The sequence below is a fragment of the Neovison vison genome, chromosome 3, assembly GCF_020171115.1.
Source record: "Neovison vison isolate M4711 chromosome 3, ASM_NN_V1, whole genome shotgun sequence".
In the NCBI taxonomy this organism is placed as follows: Eukaryota; Metazoa; Chordata; class Mammalia; order Carnivora; family Mustelidae; genus Neogale; species Neogale vison.
The window spans coordinates 83,097,912-83,121,346 of record NC_058093.1 but is presented as its reverse complement, the minus strand read 5'-3'; the positions used below and the strand labels follow the sequence as shown (position 1 = coordinate 83,121,346).

The following is a 23,435-nucleotide window of genomic DNA, read 5'->3' as shown; positions in this document are numbered from 1 at the left end:
CCATCATAGAATTGACAGGTGGGAAAGAATGTAACAGGAGCAGCTCTGGAGATTTCAGCTTTTTCCAGTGGAGGGCCATTGATGGTGGCTCCCCGTGATGGGTCCAAATTTCAAAATTCCAGGAGAGAAACCTAAGTGATCGAGCTTAAATCATAGATACATGCCTGAATTAGTCAGCCAAGGTCAAAGAGTGGAACTGTGTCTTGGAGATATCAGCACTGAAGGTTGCTGTATGGTAGCAGGATGAACTGGAAAGCCACCTCAAGATATATAAAATCTTATTAATCTGCTTCTAGGAAATAGTACATTTATTTTATACTTACTAATTTTTTCAGAAGAAACATTTCACTGCAAGACAACTTTGTCTATTGACAGCTAGACTACCTTTATAATTATGAATTTTAATGTATGCCAAACCACCTGCTACTATGTTAATAAATGGATTAATATCATATAATACAGGCAATATAATGTAGTGACACTATAGCATAGGTGTTAAGAGAGTGGCCCTTGAGCCAGACTTGGATGGCTTCATAACCCATATCACTTAACTAACTGTGAAAGATTAGATAAGATACTCAGTTTCTGCCCTTCATTTTTATTGTCTGTAAAAAAGTTTATCAGTGAGCTTTTGCTGATGGTTTATAATACAAACCATAAAATCTCACTGGCATACCACAATAAGCTTTTAGTTTTTGCTCAGGAGTCTGTGGGTAGGTTGAAGTAGGTGGACATGGATCCAAGTGGAGAATGTGTCTAAGTCTGAGCCAACTATCTCTCCTTTGCCATGGAGCTAACTAGAGCATTTTTTTTTCCTCAGAGTAAAAAACAAGAGGGCACCTGGGAGGCTCAGTCAGTAAGCGTCAGACTCTTCATCTCAGCTGATAGTGTTGATGTCAGGGCTGTGAGTTCAAGCCCAACATTAGGGTCTGCACAGGGCATGGAGCCTACTTAAAGAAAAGAAAAGAGAAACTAGATAACAAGGGAAGAAGTGCAGTTGCACAAGCATATTTCTTGTCCATGCACAAGCATATTTCTTGTCCCTTGCACAAGTGTATTTCATGTGGCTGCCCGCATGATGTCTTATGTTACCCCATTGGTAAAAGCAAGCCCAGGCCCAAAGTCTCAGAGCAGAGCTATATACATATACCTTCAATGGAGGTGTGCTAGGGAAAGAGGATGTGGTTCAATCTACTACCCATTAATGGGTAAAATTAATTCTTATATAATAGAATTATTTTAAGTTCAATATATGTAAAGACCTTAGAATAGTGCCTGGTACAGAGTAAATGGTCAATAAATATTTGTATTATTGGGCATATTCTTATGCAGAAACACAAAAGTTCAGTGTCGTGTGTGTGTGTGTGTGTGTATGCATATATATATCTATATAGATATATCTAAAACTACATGTTTGGGACGTGTCATTTCCTTGGCATTGGACACACATGCTAAATTTAATTTAAAACTAGTCTGTATTTCTTTTTTTTTTTTAAGATTTTATTTATTTGAGAGAGAGCATGAGAGGCGAGAAGGTCAGAGGGAGAAGCAGACTCCCCATGGAGCTGGGAGCCTGATGCGGGACTCGATCCCGGGACTCCAGGACCGTGACCTGAGCCGAAGGCAGTTGGCTTAACCAACTGAGCCACCCAGGCGCCCTAGTCTGTATTTCTGTTGCGGTGATTAGATGAGCAAGATTATGTGTCTTCCCGACTGGTCAGCCAATTCTGGGATAATCAGTGATTACTACCTCAATTATTTAACTGTTAGTAGAATCATAGAACTGCTAACGACCATTGAGTTCAGTCGTCTAGTCTTACAGATAATGCATTGGGCAAGGAATGGTGAGATATCGGGGCGCCTGGGTGGCTCAGTGGGTTAAGCCGCTGCCTTCGGCTCGGTCATGATCTCAGGGTCCTGGGATCGAGTCCCATGTCGGGCTCTCTGCTCAGCAGGGAGCCTGCTTCCCTTCCTCTCTCTCTCTGCCTACTTGTGATATCTATCTCTCTCTCTCTCTCTCTCTCTCTCTCGTGTCAAATAAATAAATAAATCTTTAAAAAAAAAAAAAGAATGGTGAGATACCCTAACGAAAGAGAAAGAGCTAAATAGATAAAGATGGATGGATGAATGATAGATAAGGAATTAAATAGAAAATAGGAATGCAAAGAAGGGCAAACCTAGATCTGTGGACTTCTAGCTAAAAACTCTTACTGTATCACATACTCTAGGTGTTGTTTACGTAGTTTTCTTGAAATGCCATTTGTCCTATTTTTTTCTTTTAGTGAACCTTAAAAGAAGAAATAATTTTAAGCTTTTAAAATGCTTTCATACTATTCCTTCAGTTGAAAAGAACTATATTACAGGATAGGGTTTACTTACAATGTAAAAAACAAAAATAGCTTGTCCTTACAGAAGCCTTCATTTATCCACTTAACTAATATTGATCAAATACTTATCTATTAGGCACTGGGCATACAGCAGAAAAAAAGATCCTTGATCTGATGAGCATACTAGGTGATCATTCCTTTCTGTGTGATGGAGAGACAGGCAATCTCCTTGTGCGTACAGGAGAGATGGGCAATCAACAAACTAATTTGTAAAATATTCCACAAATAACAGATAGGATATTCAGTAATCTCTTCTGTGCAATTCCAAAATCAAAAAGCTCTGAAGTTGAAAGTGTTTATAATTCATATCGTGGTAAAACCTGACCTAATCTTAATTTGTTTAGTAGTAAAAGTGATGAGACTATTTATTGCCTTTTTTAAAAATCATGTAACGTAGGGTAAGACCTTAACCTAACAGTTATGGGAAAACTTTGGAGAATTTTGAGCGAAGCAGTCTATAATCTAGTTTTCTTTTTAAAAATGTCACTGTGTTACTCTAATAAAAATAACACTTTTGCTATGTGGATGATAGATTGTTGTAGTAATAAGGATTTGGAAAAATAAATGATCATTGCTCTGGGTGAAATTCAGAAATTTAATGGTAAAATTTTAGTTTATTAATAAAACTATATCTTAGTCATACTTTAATAAAATATTTATTTGAACAAGTCCTGTGCTATGAATTAATCTAAATATTATTAAACTATTGTGGTTTTTGTTGTTTCTAGAATTTTCCCTAAGCATTGAGGCTAGGAAGTTAGCTTTTCCCAGTCTCCCTTCCTCTTCCAAAGATTCTTCTCTTGGGGCTTCTGGGTGGTTCAGTTGGTTAAACGTACAACTCTTGGTTTTGACTCAGGTCCTGAACTCATGGGTTGTAGGATTCAGCCCTGTGTCAGTCTCCTCAGTTGGCAGGAAGTCTGCATGAAAGATTCTCTCCCACTGCCCCTTCCTCCGTTCATTCTCTTTTTCTCTCTCTCAAAAGACTTAAGTTTAAAAAAAAGATTCTTCTCTTGTTCCTGCTGAGATACAATCAGAAGAAAAAGCCCTGAATTGGGAGTAGTAAGAACTGTTTTCACATGCTAGCTCTGCCACTAATTGTAGCTTTGGTTGAGTTGTTTAACCTCGCTAGATTTCAGTTTCCTATACTGTGAAGTGTGGGGATTGAATCCTCTGATTGACATCGCTTTTTCTTACTTGCATTCATGAATCTAGCAAGTCTTTTGTGTAAGGCTAAAATTCTATGATTCTTAATGAGAACTCATAAAAATCTCAAAATGTCCTTAAATGTGACTCTAAAGAAATACAGAATTGGGCGCCTGGGTGGCTCAGTCGGTTAAGCCGCTGCCTTCGGCTCAGGTCATGATCTCAGGGTCCTGGGATCGAGGCCCGCATCGGGCTCTCTGCTCAGCGGGGAGCCTGCTTCCCCCTCTCTCTCTGCCTGCCTCTCTGCCTGCTTGTGATCTCGCTCTGTCAAATAAATAAATAAAATCTTAAAAAAAAAAAAATACAGAATTAACTGGCTGTCTGTTCAGAATTGGTAAGTTCACTTTTCTTTCCTTTTTAACAGGACCAAGGAAATAAATACCAGAAGCCAAGAGCACAGATTATTTTCTGTCATCAATCCACAGAACCTTGATACTTCTTTAATTCCATCACACACAAAGGAATGACCACCTTGGCAGATGGCCACAGAGGATGTCAACAATTTCTTGGAGGCAAGCAATGAAATATTTATATTATGAGTTTTCTGTTGTTTAGTATGTAGAAACAGGTAGTATTATCTTGCATTTTAATGAAGAAAAACAGTGTTCTTTAGTATAAAAACTTTATATATTACGCATAGCTAATATAGATATTTCTCTATAGCTAAGCTATTTCTTTCTTTCTTTGCTTTTTTCCTGAGCATTTTTGCCTGTCAAAAACTACACTAAGGTCTCTGCATATTGTATTTCATAGTATAGAGCTGCATTAAATCCCTAAATATAAAAAATAAAAATTTAAATAACAGAAATTAAGTAGCCATGTTTGAAAACACTGCGATTTGTATCCATCTTGGACACATAATCAACTAACTACAATACTAAATAATTTCAAAGGTTAGAATTCTTTTCTGTTTATATCCACACCATTTATGAAATTTTTTTGTTTAATTCCAGCATTTGTTTTTCACTTATTTTTAACAACTGTTCTGAAGTGTTCCAAAATCTTGGGAAGTAATCCCTTTACATTCCTCACAGCTTTATATTTTGTAAGAATCCTGCATCAAAAGAACTCATGGAACTTTTAGTTCCTTTCTCAGCAGCTCTTATTGCTCTTGGAAGAAGAGTCAGCCAAGGATTGTGGACCACAGTGCCCTCTTCAAAATTGAAATTAATTATATTACCAGTTAAAGGGAAAGTTTGCTTGGAAAGAAATTCACTGTATTTTTTTGTATTTTTTTTTAAAGAAACAATCATTTTCTTTCTTTCTTTCTTTCTTTCTTTCTTTTTAAGATTTTATTTATTTATTTGACACAGAGAGAGATCACAAGTAGACAGAGAGGCAGGCAGAGAGAGAGGAAGCAGGCTCCCTGCCAAGCAGAGAGCCCGATGCAGGGCTCAATCCCAGGACCCTGGGATCATGACCTGAGTCCACTGAGCCACCCAGCCACCCCGAAATTCACTGTATTTTAAAGAAAAAATTTTAACTATAAGGAATCTGCCTTCTCCATCTTCATGAAATATAAAGACTTAAGTAGATGAATATAAAATGAAATAAAAATAAACTCATAAAAATTTAAGTAGAATGCATTAAAATTGAATTTTTCAAAAGATTTTATACAAACAAAGAACTGTAGATAAGCTCAGAATTTTTTATTTAGTAGTAATTCAACTCGTAGGCCTAAGGTCATCTCGCAGACGAGTCTGCTTTTTAAGTTGTACATAGAGGAATACTTTCTAAGTAAAGGAGGGCATAAATGTTTAAAAAGCCCAGTGTACAGCTTCTGAGTTTTCTTTCAGTAACTAGAGTCAAAATTAATTCTTGCTTTTCTGTTGGGGAAAATTTCATCTAATTACATTCAAATTATTCTTCAACTTTTTGGACAGCAAATCCTGATCACCAAAGAAAGGAAAAAGCAGCTGTGTTGCCCTTGCCTCACAGTTATAAGAATAGCATTATTATGCAGTCACTGGGCTTTGTAGAACGAAGAGTGGTTATCCAACGGCTGCCTTCTGGCAGAGACACACCTAACCCTTTCTGCTAGTAATGTATGCCTTCTGTTCCTAAGGATTTTTAAAAAAACTAGTTTCCACTGCTTCCTTCAGAAACTGATCTAGTATAACAGCTCTCAGGAGTAGGAAGTTGTTTCTAATAACCCTTTGCGCAGTTTTAGTAATCCTCTCTAAAACAGGTTTTCTTGTACTTTAATCATGATTTAAATCTTTTCTTAGTTTGATATGATCAACTTAACTCTTAAGAAAATTTTTAATGGGGCACCTGGGTGGCTCTGTCAGTTGAGTGTCCAGCTCTTGATTTCTCAGGTCATAATCTTTGGACTGTGGCGTTGAGCCCCGTGGGGGGCTTTGCACTCAGTGGGGAGTCTGTTGGAGATTCTCTCTCTCCCTCTTCCTCTGCCTTTCTTCCCACTTGTGTGCTCTCTTTCCAAAATAAATCTTTTTAAAAATGCTTTAAATTGACCACTGCTAAATTAGTAGAAATAGTTTCTATATGTACTGCTTCTCCATATGCAACCAATTTTATCACATTTTTTCTCTAATATTTTTTAACCCATTCCCATTTCATATCCTATTTTGATCTTAAGTTATTCTTTAACCACAGCAATACGTCTTATATCAGATAGCTCTAATTTATATTTCTTTTATATTAAGAACCAGCCCTTTGTTCTCTTTGAATTCCATTCTGCTTATGACCATATCATTAATAAGCCACAGATATTTATAATTTTCATCAAAAGTGCTATTTCAGTTATTTCCCAAATTTTAAGGCTAATTGGAATATTATAGTCATAAGAACTTTAAGTACTTTGAAAGGCAAGTAGAACATACCAAGTATGGCTTATAAGTCTGCTGTATAAGAACACAAAATCAAAGAACATATTAAGACTGACTAATCAACCACAAAACTGCCACACCTTCCATCTGGGTGACCTTAGACAAATTACTGATTTCCTTTGACCACCAGTTTGTACATCTTTAAAATTAGATGCTAATAATAATATAATATCAAGGATTAAATGGGATAGATGATATAAGTAAATATCCTAGCTATTTAGCCCTTACATAGTTCATAATTCAATAAATAGGTGATATAGTTATTCTACTTTTTGCAAAATTATTGAAAACAGGTTCCCTTATGGCAGGCTCAACTCTGTCTAAAGAAATAATGAATTTGTCTGTTATACTTATGCCAAATTTCTTTTACATCATCATGTTATCATATTGCTACTAAATTTTATTCATTGCATTTTCCCAACAGGTAGTTTATGTTTAAACATATGAAAAAGCAATTTATAAAAAAAAAAAATCACTGTTTAGATTCAAAGGGGAACATGCACACTGATGTTGATAGCAGCATTATCAATAGTAGCCAAACTAGGGAGATAGCCCAAATGTCCATCAACTGAATGGATGAAGAAGTTGTGGTATATATATATTTACATACATCACAGTGGAATATTATTCAGCCATCAGAAAAAATGAAATCTTCCCATTTGCAATGATGTGGTAGAGCTAGAGTATATTATGCTAATTTGAATAAGTCAGTCAGAGAAAGAAAAATACCATATGATCTCACTCATATGTAGAGTTTAAGAAAGAAAACAGGTGGGAGCACCTGGTTGGCTCAGTCAGTTAAGTGTCTGACTTTGGTACAGGTCATGATCTCGGAATTCTAGGATCAAGCCTCATGTCAGGCTCCCTGCTCCACAGGGAGTCTGCTTTTCCCTCTCCCAATGCCCCTCCACTCCCCCTACTCCTGCTCTCTCTATCTCAAGTAAATAAAATCCTTTTTTTTAAGATTTTATTTATTTATTTGACAGATCACAAGTAGGCAGAGAGACAGGCAGCGGGGCGGGGGGGGGGGAGCAGGCTCCCCGCTGAGCAGAGAGCCCAATGTGGGGCTCGATCCCAGGACCCTGGGATCATGACCCGAGCCGAAGACAGAGGCTTTAACCCACTCAGCCACCCAGGCGCCCCAAGTAAATAAAATCTTAAAAAAAAAAAAAAAGTCACTTGTGGTTCGTTCCCTCTTTTTTCCCTTTACCCTTTTCCATATGTCCATCTGTTTTCTTTCCTTTTTTAAAGAGGGCATTTGCTATGTGTAAGTGATGAATCACCGAATTCTACTCCAGAAACCAATATTGCACTATATGTTAACTAACAAAGTTTAAATAAATTAAAAAAACAAAGACCCTAAAAAATTTTTCACTATTTAAAAATGTAGTTGTTAAAAAAAAATGATTGTTGACCTTTGCGTCTTTGAATGTACATTCCAAATTTTGCAAGTAATTTTACTTGGGTGTTCATGGACTCACTGCCTGTTCTAAAATTTTAACTTTGTATCAGCCACTATTATTTGGAGAAATAATCCATGTGCAAGGTAGAGTGATTTGAAGAATTTTCTTCTTCAAAAAAAAAAAGATTTTTAGTATCTTTTATGTATGCACTGATTCTTAGTCTGAGAAACTGATACTTACACTAGAAAAATAGAAGTAAACAGTAGTTGGGTCTTTATATTACTTTTCTAGGTGTGCTGTAACAAGTTACCACAAACTGAATGGCTCAAATTTTAAGGAATTACTCTTTCACAAGTCTTGAAGGTGAAAGTCCAAAAGCTCTTTTGAGGGCTTTAGCAAAGATTCTGTTATATTCCTTTCTCTTTGCTTCTGTTGTTTCCTGGCAATCCTTAGCATTCCTTGGTTTATAAACTCATTATTTCAGTCTCTGCCTCCCTCATTACCTGGTTTTCTCCGTGGGTTGCTATGTTTTTTCTGTTCTTCTTTATAAGGACACAGTCAGATTAGAGCCCACCGTTATTCAGTATGACCTTAACTAGATTACATCTATAAAAACCCTATTTGCAAACAAGTTAACAAGCAAGTGTCGAGAATTAGTTTTTAAACGTATTTTGGGAAGTGACACAATTTAAGCAATAACACTCTCTAATCTATGTTTTTGAACTGAGAATAAAATTTGGGCAGAAAAAGTAATTTCTAAAAACAAGAAAATTTTCTTTTCCTGGGAAAGAAGTTGTTTCACTTGTGACAAGATATGGTCTATGAGTAGATGTACATATTTTGTTTATAATGATTTGGTAATAAGTTTCTTGAACATAGTTAGTTTCTCTATAATATTTTTGCCCATATACTCTATAACTATTTTTTTAATTATGAAACAATATCTACCATTTGTTTGTTTACTTGAGCTCAGAGTTCAAATAATAGGGTTACTGTTTTATGATTAAAGCTTGTATCCATATTATATATATCAACAAATAAGATTCTCTAAAGACTTTAGAGATAGTTTTGTGTTTACATTTTTAATTTTACTGATAGTTACACTTTGTAAATGAACTGAGTTAGTTTTTCCTTTGCCAGTTTTGATTCAAACCAGAGCCACTTTTTATTTTCCTGAGTAAGAAATTCACTTTAAATTCAAATTTAAAAATATTCTTAATCTTTCAAAATGAATGTAACCACTATATATTTTTAACACTAATTCTACAGCTCATTCTAGTAAAGATAATTCTAACGAAATCTTTCTAATATATAATTTGGCATGTGGTATAGATTATCAGTACATTTTTATGTTCTTTATGATCATCTCCCAAATATTTAGATAATTGTCATAAATTTTTCATGTAATAAAACTTACGTAGGATGTATACTCTTATTTCACAAGTTCAGTGAGAGTGTTTTATGTATATTTTCTTGTGTTTGAACTTCTGACAAGGAAGGAAGATAAAAGCATTATAAACTCCTGTTTGGGGAGTGAAGAAAGATGGAGTTGAAGGATCCCCAGCTCACCTTATCTTGTGGCTACAACTAGGTAACATCCACATCAGTATAAATAACCCAGAAAATGACTCAAAGACGGGTAGAACAGATTCTCTGTAGATAAATGTAGAGAAGAGGACACATCGAACAGGGTAAGAGATGTGGGCAGGAGTCAGACTGACCCACAGGACTGTCTGCAGGAGGGAAAGATGCTGAGGACATGGATAGAGGAAATAAACAGGCCTTCACACCAGGCACCCCAAACACAGGAACCTATATAAGGAAGACAAATCTCCATAACATGTGGCTTTGAAAACCAGGGAGCATAGTTCTGTGGGTTCTTATAATTAGTGGGACTTAACACCTAGAACTTTAAAAACCAGCAAGCTCAGCTCTGGCAGAGCCAGGAGGGTAAGAGGAAACTGAGTCCCCACCCTTAAAGAGACAGCAGAACAAACGACTCTAATGAAATACAGCTTAGAAACAGCAGTTGAAAAATGCATAGGGTATAAGGAAGAGAGATTTATTTACTAATCTCAGAGTATGTGCTGGAGGGGCAGGGATCTGTTGGAAACTTGTCCAGTAATAAAAGAGCTAGGGGGCACCACTTTCCATGCCTAACCCCAGCCTAGGCAAATGGACACGTATAGGAACCAGTGCAATGTAAACACTGTCTTGCTAATAGCACATCCCACCCCCACTCTTTTCTGCAGATTTACCACCTCTATCCTAGTTGGGACAAGTGCTTTCCCAGGCAGCTACAGGTCTCCTCCTGCAGCAGACCCCCAAGTACCTTCCTAACAGCATGTCACCTTCCCCCAAACCCCCTTCCTCTCCTATAGATTCACCCCCTCCAGCCCAAGGGCAGGAGCTTTCTCAAGTAGTGGCAGATCCCTTTCCATGGCACACCAGTGCAAACCTTGCTGGCCCCACATGCCTTGCCCATGCATTATCCTGCAGACCTGCCCTCAGGAGGAGTCAATCCAAAGCAGTGCCACAAGTGTCACATTGTACAACACAGGCAAGCACCACTTCAAACAGACTCTTGTCTTGTGGGGAGAGGGAAAAATAACCACACACACCAATCCCACTGTGACCCCCAGTGGTAGGTAGACTTCTGATCTGACTACAGGCCCCACTTATCAATATAAGCTTCTCAGAGGACAACACAGGGAGAGCACACTGCAGTTTGCTGTTACCACAGTTCTGGCAAATGCCTGCTCTGATTCATCTCAAGCCCAAGGTGGCCCCACACTGGCCCACTAATAACACAGGGACCAAACCATTCCTCTAACACGCAAAGAGAGCCATTGCAGACAGCTGAACTGAAGACAAATGCAGATGAGCCACAACAGCAGGGTACATGCAACACATACAGGAAGCACCCCTGAAACACCAGGTTCTGGTGAACAGGGAACATTACATTGCAGGGCACAAGATCTCTTCTTTACAATGCCACTACTTTCAAGAGCAGGTGATAGAGCTGGCATTTCCTACCACATAGAAATGCATACAGAGAGTTAGACAAAATAAGATAGAGGAATATGTCCTAAATGAAAGAATAGGACAAAATCACAGCAAGAGACCTACGTGGAACCTAAGTAAGTAATATACCTAAAAGAGAATTTAAAATAATGATCATAAGATACTCAATGGACTTGAGAAAAGAGTGGAAGGCCTCAAAGAGACCCTTAAGAAGAATAAAATGCCTAAAAAAGAACCCATAAGAGATGAAGAACTCAATAAGTAAAATTAAAAATCACTAGAGGGAATAAGTAGTAGACTAGAGGAAGCAGAAGAATGGATCAGTGTGACCTGGAGGACAGAGTAATAGCAATAAAACTGAAAAAGAAAGAGGAAAAATATTTTTTAAATGAAAATAGATTAAGGGAACTCAACAACACCATCATGCATAACAACATTCACTTTATAGGGATCCTAGAAGAAGAAAAGGGGGAAGAGTGGGCAGAAAATCTATTTGAAGGAATTATAGCTGATAATTTACCAAATCTAGAGAAAGAATTTTCAAAGCAGCAAAAGAAAAGAAAACAGTTACATCCTATGAAACTAGAAATAAACCACAAGAAAAAAAAGATCTGGTAAGACCAAAAACACACGGAGGTTAAATAACATGCTACTAAACAAGGAATGGGTCAACAAAGAAATCAAAAGGTGACAAAGGGGACACCTGGGTGACTCACTCAGTTAAGTGTCTGCATTTGACTCAGGTCATGATCCCAGGATCCGGGGATCAAGCCCTGCATCAGGCTCCCTGCTTGTGGGGAGCCTGCTTCTCCCTCTCCTCCCTGCTCATACTCTCTCTTGCTGTTTCTTTCTCTCAAATAGATAAATAAAATCTTAAACCAAAAAAAAAAAAAAAAGGAGACAAAGGAAAATGAAAACACAATGGTCCAAAATTTTCAAAATGCAGCAGAATCTGTTCTAAGAGGGAAGTTTGTAGGCATATAGGCGTACCTCAAGCAAGAAAAATCTCAAATTAACAACCTAACCTTACAACTAAAGCACTGGAAAAAGAACAAACAATACCCAACACCAGTAGAAGGGAAGAAATAATAAAGGTTAAGGTAGAAATATACAAAATAGAAACTAAAAAAAAAAAAAAAAAAAAAGAACATATCAATGAAACCCATAGCTGGTTCTTTAGAAAGATAAACCAAATTGATAAATCTTTAGCCAGTCTCATCAAAAACTGGAGAGGACTCAAATAAACAAAATTAGAAATGAAGAAGGACAAATAACAACCACCACCACAGATTTACGAGGAATTATAAGAGAATTTTATGCAAAATTATATGCCAACAAATTGGACAACCTAGAAGAAACAGATAAATTCCTAGAAACATATAATCTCCCAAAACTGAATCAGGAAGAAATAGAAAATTTTCACAGACTGATTACCAACTATGAAATTGGATCAGTAATCAAAAATCTCCCAACAAGCAAAAATTAAGAACCAGATGGCTTCCTGGGTGAATTCTACTGAACACTTAAAGAAGAATTAATACCTATTCCTCTCAAACTATTCCAAAAAATAGAAGAGTAGGGAAAGCTTCCAGATTCATTCTATGAAGCCAGCATTACCCTGATAGCAAAAATCTATAAAGACACTACAAAAAAAGAGAACTATGGGCTAATATCTCTGATGGACATAGATGCAAAAATCCTCAACAAAATATTAGCAAACTAAGTTTTCAGCAATACATTTTTTTAAATTGTTCACCACAGGTGGGATTTATCCCTGGGATACAAGGCTAGCTCAATATTCACAAATCAATTAATGTCACATGTCACATCAACAAGAGAAAGGATAAAAATCATATGATCATTTAAATAGATGCAGAAAAAGCATTGGACAAAGTACAACATTATCATAAAAACTATCAATGAAAGAGGTTTAGAGTGAATGTAGCTCATAATAAAGGCTCTTTATGGAAAAAAAATACAGCTAACATCGTACTCAATGGTGAAATACTGAGAATTTTTCTTTCTCAGGTCAGGAACAAGACAAGAATGTCCACTCTTACCATGTTTAATCAACATAGTACTGTAAGTCCTAGCCACAGCATTCAGAGAAGAAAAATAAATAAAAGCATCCAAATTGCTAAAGAAGAAATGAAACTTTCACTCTTTGCAGATAACATGATACAATATATTGAAAACCCTAAAGACTCCACCAAAAACCTACTAGAACTGATAAATGAATTCAATAAGATTGCGGGACACACAATCAACATACACAACTCTGTTGTCTTTCTGTACATTAATAGTGTAGAGAAAGAGAAATTAAGAAAACAGTCCTATTTACAAGTTCACCAAGAATAATAAAATGCATAGGGATAGGTGAAAGACTTGTACTCTGAAAACTATAAAACATTAAGGAGGGACACCTGAGTGGCTCAGTTGGTTAAGCATCTGCCTTTGAGTCCCACACTGGGCTCCTTGCTTGGCAGGGAACCTGCTTCTCCCTTTGCTTGCCACTTCTCCTGCTTTTGCTCACCCTTCCCTCTTTCTCTGACAAATAAATAAAATCTTTAAAAACATAAAAAGATAAAACATTGAGGAAAGAATTTGAAGATGACACAAACAAAAGGAAAGATATTCCATGCTTATGGATTGAAGAAAAAATATTGCAAAAATGTCCATAATACCACATGCAAGGTACAGATTTAGTGCAATCCCTATCAAAGTACCAAAAAAAAGTTTCACAGAATTAGAACAAATAATCAGAATTTGTAGAGAACTGCAAAAGACCTTGAATAGACAAAAGAATCCTGAAAAAGAACAAAACTGGAGGTATCAAAATCCCAGATTTCAAGATACACCATAGAGTTGTAGTAGTCAAAACAGCATGGTTCTGGGACAAAAATAGACACATAGATCAATAGAACAAAGAGCCTAGTAATAAACCCACAGCTATATGGTTAATTAATCTTTGACAAAGGAGGCATGAACATCCAATGGTATAAAGAGTCTCTTCAACAAATGGTGTTTGGAAAACTGGACCACTTTGTTACACCATACACAAAAATAAACTCAAAATCAATTAAAGACCAAAATGTAATATCTGAAACCATAAAATCCTAGAAGACAGCGTAGGCAGTAATTTCTCTGACATCAGTTATAGCAACATTTTTCTAGATATGTCTCCTATGGCAAGGGTAACAAAAGGAAAAATAAACTATTGAAAGTACATCAAAATAAAAAGCTTCTGCACAGTGAATAAAATAATTAACAAAACTGAAAGGTAACCTGTTGAATGGGAGAAGGTATTTGCATGTGACATATCCAATAATTGGTTAGTATCCAAAATATGTAAAGATCTGATACAACTCAACACCCCAAAACCAAATAATCCAGTTGAAAAATGGGCCAAAGACATGAACAGACATTTCTCCAAAGAAGATATGCGGATGGCCAACAGAAACATGAATAGATGCTCAAATCACTCAGCATAAGGGAAATCATATCAAAACCCCAAGGAGATACTACCTCACACTTGTCAGAATGGTTAAAATAAAAAATACAACAAGTTTTGGCAAGGATGCAGAGAAAAAGGAACCCTTGTGAACTCTTGGTTAAAATGCAAAATGGTATAGCCATAGTGGAACTCAGTATATGAGGTTCCTCAAAAAATTAAAATTGAATTTTATATGATCCAGTCATCCTGCTACATATTTTCCCATATGCACCCCTATGTTTACTGCAACATTATTTACAATAACCAAATTATGGAAACAACCTAAGTTTCCATGCATAGATGAATGGATAATGAAGATGTGGTATAGATATGGAATGAAATATTACTTGTTCAGAACAAAAAATGCCATCCTGCTGTTTGCAACAACATGAATGGGACTAGAATATAATGCTAAGTGAAATAAGTCGGTCAGAAAAGACAAATACCAGATGATTTCACTCATGTGGAATATAAGAAACAAAAGCAAACAAAAATGAGCCAATAAAACGACTCTTAACTATAGAGAACAAACTGATGGGGAGGGGAGGTAGGTGGGAGAATGGATGAAATAGGTGAAGGGAATTAAGAGTACATATATCATGGTGAGCACTGAGTAATGCATAGAATTTTTTAATTTCTATATTGCACACCTGAAATTAATATAATACTTTATTTTAATTATACTGGAACTGTTATTTTTTAAAAAAATAATAAGATAAAAAAACAGAAAAAGAAAAAAATCCTGTTTTCAGGCCCTTGTGCTTTTTTATTGCATGAAACACATAAAATTTCCAAAACATACTCTTCTTGCAGGTAAAACCTTCAAATTATTCTTTGCATAGAAGAGGTACTTAATAGATGTTTATGAAGTGAATGAAGAACATTGTTATTAGCCCCTTCCATATAGACAGCATCCAGAAGGAGTGATATTGAAAGCAAGGTGACTCTGAAGCTAATTCAGTTAAATTTTTTTTTAATTGGTATAAGAGATAAACAGATATTGGAACTAGAGAATTTGAAATGCTGCAAAGTGGAGACATGTTATTTCCTGGAATTTTTCAGTAAACTGAAGGGCTTGTGGCTTTGGTTTATATTTTTATCTCTTTTTCCAAATGAATTCTGAAACTTTGAGAAAAGAAAACATAAAGTGCAAGGTTAAATGAATAGTTGACGGTTTAAAGAGTAAGTTTTGATTTTCTAAACTATGGATCACATTACTAGAGCAGTGGTTCTCCACTCTGACTATACTTCCGCAAAACCTGGAAAGCTTTTTAAAAAATGTAAATGTTTTGGCCCTGTCTCTACTGTTTAATCTCAGTTCTGCTAATTACTACTTGTGTGCCTGAGTATTTTTTTATTCCATAAAATTGGATTCTCTAGAAGTGGAGATGATACAAAAGTACTGGACTTTTGAATAAGAATGTGCCTCACAGAAATTGGGAACAATATCTGCTTAGAGTTGTGCTGATCTACTTGGGAAAACTTGAACTGAAAAATAAGGACAATATAGTTTGATAGACAAGTAACAGTAAAGTAAATACCCCATATTACTGGTTAAAAAAAAAAAAAAAACCTAGGGAAAATACAAGGGTATTGTACTTTTGCCCTCTAGTGTTTGTATTCCAAGGCCTAGGATATGTCTGAAACTGGAATGGACTGATTTCTTAGATGGAGGATTTAACATCAATAGTGTGTTCACAGTGAGAGTGAATGCACGTATTTGTTGGGAGTATGACATTGATAGTTATGGTGGCGAGTAGGGATAGAGTAGGAGCGGCTTACAGAATTCTTACGGATTGCAAAACCTCTAAGCCCTTTCTAACTCTAATATGCTATGTTTGTAAATAAGTGACAGTCCTGTCTTTACATGTATTTATCAATCTATACATTTTGAAAACTTTTATGTGCCAGATACCATACCAAAACATAAAATCTGTGGACATGAAGAAAAATAGAATATACTAGGTTTCATAATCACTACAATAAAGTATCACGGAAACATTTAAATACTTCTATTTCATATATACATGTGTTGGTTATTTCTCTTACCATTTAGGTGTTACATGAGCTAGGAATTCCAATGTACTTAAATGTTCAGAAAGAAATTGCATTATGATAATTAGAAAAAGTGTCATCTCGATCCAGGATGCTTGAGGAGAAACTTGAAAAGTCTGTACAAGGTGCAACATACTGTATCTCACTCAAATTACTAAAGGTTAAGACTCAGATCCTAATGTTAATTACTGTCATGGTTCCTCGTCTGCTTGATCCTTTACTGAGTATGTAACTGATCAAGTTGCTTTTGATGCATCTATTGCTTGTTAATAGCTAGAATAGAGGCCAATTTCTTGGAATAAAAACTGCTGAGGATAGAGAATCAGCATCCATAAGAGAAAAAGGTCTGATCGTAATGGGCTTTGGAGGACAGGACTCAATTGATTCCAGAGTCCCCGTGGGAGTGAAGGGAAAGGAATTTCTAGAGAAAAGTCTAGTTCTGACTTGAAAGAAGCAAAATGAAAACAGCAATAATTATTTCCTTTTTTCTGGCATGTATTTCAAAAACAGTTTGAGAGGAAAAAAAAGTCCACAAGGAAAATTGAGTTTACACTTATATTTAGATAACTTCCCTTATTCCAGAGTTTTACTGCTTTTTGCTATACAGGATTTTAGTAAGTCACTCTCTTTTTTGAAATGTTTTAACTTCATAATAGAATTCAGTATGTAATACTGTCAACGAGTAAAGAGAGGGACATATTTACTCAAATAGCGTATTACTGGTGAGTTTCTTCAGAAGGAATATGTTACGTTTTGCTTTTGAATTGTTAAAACAATACTCATGGTTTTTAAAATAAATAATATAGAAAAGCATAAAATAAAAAATAAATTTGGAAGCATCCTGTTTCTACTTTCCATAAGTAACTTATATTGGCTTATTTTATGTATCATTTCAGAAATCTTCTATTGACATACAAGTTTATGTGTGTACATACATGTAACATACACATGCATATGTTGTATATGCTTTTTTTTAACATAAATGCAGAATATCCATTGTTCTTTACTAATGGACTTTCCCTCATCTCTTTATTATTGATTTCTAGGAGCTCTTAGTATTCTAATAAAATGTGTCTTTTCTTAGGTATTTCAAACATTTTTCTGCTATTTAATTTGCACTCAACTTGATTTATGGTAGTTTCTTTTTTCCCATGCTGGAATTTTAAGTTTTAGTCAAATAATCAGTCTTTCTTTTTATGGCTTCTGTTTATTTCCAATATTATAAAATATATAACACCATTACTTCTTTCCCACCCTTACAGATTAATTTTTGTTAAGAGATTTTATTATAGCAGTTTTAGGTTTACAGCAAAACTAAGAGAAACATGTAGAGATTTCCCATAGATCCTCTGCCCCCAAACATTCATAGTCTCCCCCATTACCAATTTCCCCACCACAGTTGTACATTTGTTACAATTGATAAAACTACATAGACACATCATTATCACCTAAAGTCTACAGTTTACCTTAGGGTTCACTATTGGTATCGTACATTTTGTGGGTTTGGACAAATTTGTAAAGGCATGTACCCACTATCACAGTATCATGTGCAGTAGTTTCACTACCGTAAAAATCCTCTATACTAATTCACCCCTCCCTCCAAATTTTTTTAAATAAAATACTTTATATTTAAATCTTTAAATTATCTGGAATCTTGTTAGTGTACCAGCAGCTTTTACTGATTAATCTTTAATTTTAATTTTAATTTTTGGCATTGATTTTTTTTAAGTCACCTTTATCATATATAAAAATCTTACATGTTTTGAAGTATATTTCAGGATTCTCCAGTATATATTTTCTATCTGTCTATTTCTTCTCTAGTATATAACTCCTAAATGGCTGTATCTTTCCAGTGTTCTGGAAGGACTGGTCTCCTCTGTACTACTCTTTTTTTTTCCAAAATATTTGTAGATAATGACATATTTTTAACCAGATGAACTTTGGTATCATCTCTCAAGTTTTGAAAATAAAAAATCCTATTGCTATTTAGGGGCACCTTGGTGGCTCAGTTGGTTAAGCAGCTGCCTTCAGCTCAGGTCATGATCCTAGAGTCCCAGGATCCAGTCCCACATCAGGCTCCCTGCTGAGCAGGGAGTCAGCTTCTCCCGCTGACCTCTCTCCTCTCAAGCTCTCTTTCTCTCATTCTCTCCTCAAATAAATAAATAAAATATTTAATAAAATATCCTATTGCTATTTTAGTAGGAACCTTACTAAAATAATAGATTAATTTAGTTGGAATAATAAGTCTTTGAATATTAATTATATCTGTCCTGGAAACAGATTACGTGTCTTATAGATATCTGGATTTGTTTATTCTAAGTTATTTATTTATTTATATTGTGTTTTTCATATTAAATGGGTGTGTTTCTAGTTTTAATTTTCTAATTTGGCATGGCTTACATATATATAGGAGAATCATTGATTTTCATATATTATGTAACTAGCTACCTTTCTAAACTCTTCACGTGTAGGGGGTTATCCATTGATTTTCTTGGTTTCTCAAGTATACATGAATGTCATCATGGAAATAAGGACAGAATTACCTCTTCCCTCTGACCAAGCTTATTGAGTAATAATTGACATGTAAGTTTAAGGTGTATAATGTGATGATTTGATATAAATGTATATTACAGATGATTACCCCAATAATGTTAATTAACATATCCATCTCTTTCTCATATTATTACACTGGGGAATGGTACGTATGTGTGTGGTGTGTGAGATCTGCTCTCTTAGCAACTTTCAGATATACAATATAGTATTGTTAACTATAGTCACTATACTGTGCATTAGATCCCCAGGACTTACTCATCTTGTAACTGGAAGTTTGTACCCTTTGACCACCTTCACCCATTTCTCCCACCTTATTTCCCACCCCACCTCAGCAACTACCAGTCTACTTTCTGTTTCTCTGAGTTCAGTCTTTTTTAGAGTCCACAAGTAAGTGAGATCATACAGTATTTGTTTTTCTCTGTTGGATTTATTTCACTTACCATAATGCCCTTAAGGCTCATCCATGTAGTCACAAATGGCAGGATTTCCTTCTTTTTATGGATAATATTTTCATATTATAAGCACACACACCTAAATACACATCACTTTTTCTTTATGCATTCATCCAATTCTAGACACAGGTTGTTCCATGTCTTGGCTATTGTAAACAGTGCTGTAATGAACCTGGAGGTACAGATATCTCTTTGAGATATTGATTTTATTTTCTTCAGATATATTCCAAAAGTGGGTCTACTAGATCATATGGTAGTTCAATTTTTAATATTTTGAAGAACCCTCCCATAGTGTTTTCCATAGTGCCTGTACAAATTTATTTTCCTACCATCCGTGCCCAGGGGTTCTTCCTCTCCCCATCCTTACCAGAACTTGCAGTCTCTTGTATTTTTGATAATAGCCATTCTAGCAGGTGTGAAGTGATATCTCTTTGTGGTTTTGATTTGCATTTTCCTGATGATTAGTGATGTTGGGCAATTTTTATGTACCTTTGGCCATTTGTGTGTCTTTTTTGGGGAAATGTCTGTTTATTTTCTTTGCCATTTTTAAAATCAGATTATTTGGTTTTTTGCTGCTCGGTTGTAGGAGTTCCTTATGTGTTTTGGATATTAACCCCTTATCAATTACAAGATTTGCAAATACTTCTTCCATTCCATAGGTTGCCTTTTCTTTTCTTTCTTTTCTTTTTTTCTTTCTTTCTTTTTTCGCTTTTTTTTTTTTTTTTGCAGTATAGAATTGTGTTTAATGTAGTCTCACTGATTTTTTTTTTGCTTTTGTTGCTTGTGCTTTTTTTTTTTTTAAGGATTTTACTTATTTATTTGACAGAGAGACAGTGAGAGAGGGAACACAAGCTGAGGGAGTGGGAGAGGAAGAAGCAGGCTTCCCGCTGAACAGGGAGCCCAGTATGGGGCTTGATCCCAGGATTCTGGGGTCATGACCTGAGCTGAAGGTAGATGCTTAACAGCTAAGCCACTGAGGCTCCCCAGTTGCTTGTACTTTTGATGTCATATCAAAAAAAATCATTGCCAAGACCAATGTTAAGAAGCTTCTTCCCTGTTTCTAGGAGTTTTATGGTTTCCAGTCTTACATTTAAGCATTAAATTAAAATCAAGTTAATTTTTGTGAGTGGTATAAGATAAGGGTGCCATTTTATTCTTTTGCATGTGGATATCCAGTCATTCCAACACCATTTATTGAAAAGACTATCTTTTCCACACTGAATTTTCTTGGCTTCTTTTCAGGGTGGGCTCTTATTGACCGTATGTATTGGTTTATCTCTGGGTACTTCATTTGATTCCACTGGTCTTTGTGTCTGGTTTTATGCCAATACCATACTATTTCAGTTACTTTGGCCTTGGAGTAGAGTTTGAAATCAGGAAGTATGGTGCCTCTAGCTCTGTTCTTTCTCAAGACTGATGTGACTATTCAGGGTCTTCAGTGGTTCCATATGAATTTTAAGATTATTTGTTGTATCTGTAAAAAAAAAAAAAAGTGCCACTGAAATTTTGATAGGGATTTCACTGTATCTATAGATGGCTTCTGGTAGTATGGACATTTTAACAATATGAATTCTTCTAATCCATGACGTGAAGCATCTTTATACTTATTTGTATCTTCTTCAATTTCTTTCATCAGTGTCTTATAATGTTCATTGTATACGTCTTTCACCTCCTTCATTAAATTTATTTGTAAGTATTTTATTATTTTTGATGCTACTCTAAATGAGATTTTTTTTTAAATTTCTCTTTCAGATTGCTCATTGTTATTGTATTGAATTGCAACTAATTTTTGCATACGGATTTTTTTCCTGAAACTTTACTGAGTTCATCTTTTAGTTCTAATACTTTTTTGATGTAAATCTTGGCTTTTCTATATATATTGTCTACAAAGAGGAATAATTTTACTCCTTCCTTTCTGATTTGGATGCCTTTTATTTCTTTCTTTTGCCTGATTGCTTTCGGTAAGATTTCCAGTATTTTATTTAATATGAGTCGTGAGATTGGACATTCTTATCTTGCTCCTGACCTTACAAGAGAAGGTTTCAATGTAAGCATGTTATATATCAGTTTTATTATGTTGAGATTTTTGTTGAGGGTTTTTTATCATGAAAGGATGTTGGAATTTGTCAGATGCTTCTTTTGCATCTATTGAGATCATATGATATTGATCTAATTCTGTTAAATGTAATGTGTCAAATTTATTGACTTGCATCTGTTGGATTATTCTTGCATCCGAGGGATGAGTCCCGATTGATCATAGTGTATGACCCTTTTAATACACTGTTGAATTCAATTTGCTAATATTTTCTTGAGAATTTTTGTAAATATATTCATTAGATATATTGACCTGTAGTTTTCTTTTCTTACAGCATTCTTCCCTGCTTTTGTAGTAGGGTAATGCTGGCTTTGTAAAAATGAATTTAGAAGCCATCCCTTCTCTTAAATTTTTTAGAAATTTTTGAGAAGTATTGGTATTAATTCTTCTTTGAATGTTGGTAGAATTCACCAGTGAAACCATCTAATACTGAACTTTTGTTTGTTATAAGGTTTTTGATTGCCAATTCAGTCTTCTTACTAATTGGCCTGTTTGGTTTTCTATTTCTTCATGATTTAGTCCTGGTAGATTGTATGTTTCTCGGAATGTATTCATTTTTCTAGATTGTCCAATTTATTGGCATTTTATTATTCATTATAGTCAAGTTATTTTCCTTTGTATTTCTGTAGTTTCTGTTGTAATGCCTTTTTTCTTAAGATTTTATTTGAGAGAGAGTGAAAGAGAGATTATGAGATGGGGGAGGGTCAGCAGACTCCCTACTGAGCAAGGAGCCAGTTGGAGGGCTTGATTCTGGGACTCTGGGATTATGACCTGAGCCAAAGTCATACACTTAACCAACTGAGTCACCTAGGGCACCTCTGCTCTTTCCTTTATAATTTTATTTATGAGTCTTTTCTTTTGCTTAGTCTAGCTAAATGTTTGTCAATTTTGTCTACCTTTTCAAAGAACCAATTCTTAGTTTTGTTAATCCTTTCTTTTTTTTTTAATATTTTTATTTATTTGACAGGCGGAGATCACAAGTAGGCAGAGAGGCAGGCAGAGAGAGAGGAGGAAGCAGGCTCCCTGCTAAGCAGAGATCCTGATGTGGGACTCGATCCCAGGACCCTGATCATGACCTGAGCCGAAGGCAGAGGCTTTAACCCACTGAGCCACCCAGGCACCCCTTGTTTTTTGCTTTTGTTTGTTTGTTTTGTTTTACTTCTTCTTTTTTTTTTTTAATTTCTTTTCAGCGTAACAGTATTCATTGTTTTCGCACCACACCCAGTGCTCCATGCAATACGTGCCCTCCCCAATACCCACCACCTGGTTCCCCCAACCTCCCACCCCCCGCCCCTTCAAAACCCTCAGGTTGTTTTTCAGGGTCCATAGTCTCTCATGGTTCACCTCCCCTTCCAATTTCCCTCAACTCCCTTCTCCTCTCCACCTCCCCATGTCCTCCATGTTATTTGTTATGCTCCACAAATAAGTGAAACCATATGGTAATTGACTCTCTCTGCTTGACTTATTTCACTCAGCATAATCTCTTCCAGTCCCATCCATGTTGCTACAAAAGTTGAGTATTCATCCCTTCTGATAGAGGCATAATACTCCATAGTGTATACAGACCCCATCTTCCTTATCCATTTTTCCGTTGAAGGGCATCTTGGTTCTTTCCACAGTTTGGCAACCATGGCCATTGCTGCTATAAACAGTGGGGTACAGATGGCCCTTCTTTTCACTACATCTGTATCTTTGGGGTAAATACTCAGTAGTGCAATTGCAGGGTCATAGGGGAGCTCTATTTTTAATTTTTTAAGGCATCTCCACACTGTTCTCCAAAATGACTGCACCAACTTGCATTCCCACCAACAGTGTAAGAGGGTTCCCCTTTCTCCACATCCTCTCCAACACATGTTGTTTCCTGTCTTGCTAATTTTGGCCATTCTAACTGGTGTTCCTTGTTAATCCTTTCTATCATTAT

At 35.7% G+C, this 23,435-nt stretch overlaps 1 long non-coding RNA gene across 1 annotated transcript in view; it reads left to right on the top strand.

The window, feature by feature from the left end:
* LOC122902676 overlaps positions 1-3,971 on the top strand; it is a 215,727-nt gene extending 211,756 nt beyond the window's left edge. The window contains exon 3 of the long non-coding RNA XR_006383840.1: positions 3,955-3,971. This is a non-coding gene — a long non-coding RNA (uncharacterized LOC122902676). The remainder of the gene's footprint in view (positions 1-3,954) is intronic.
* The last annotated feature ends 19,464 nt before the right edge of the window (positions 3,972-23,435 follow it).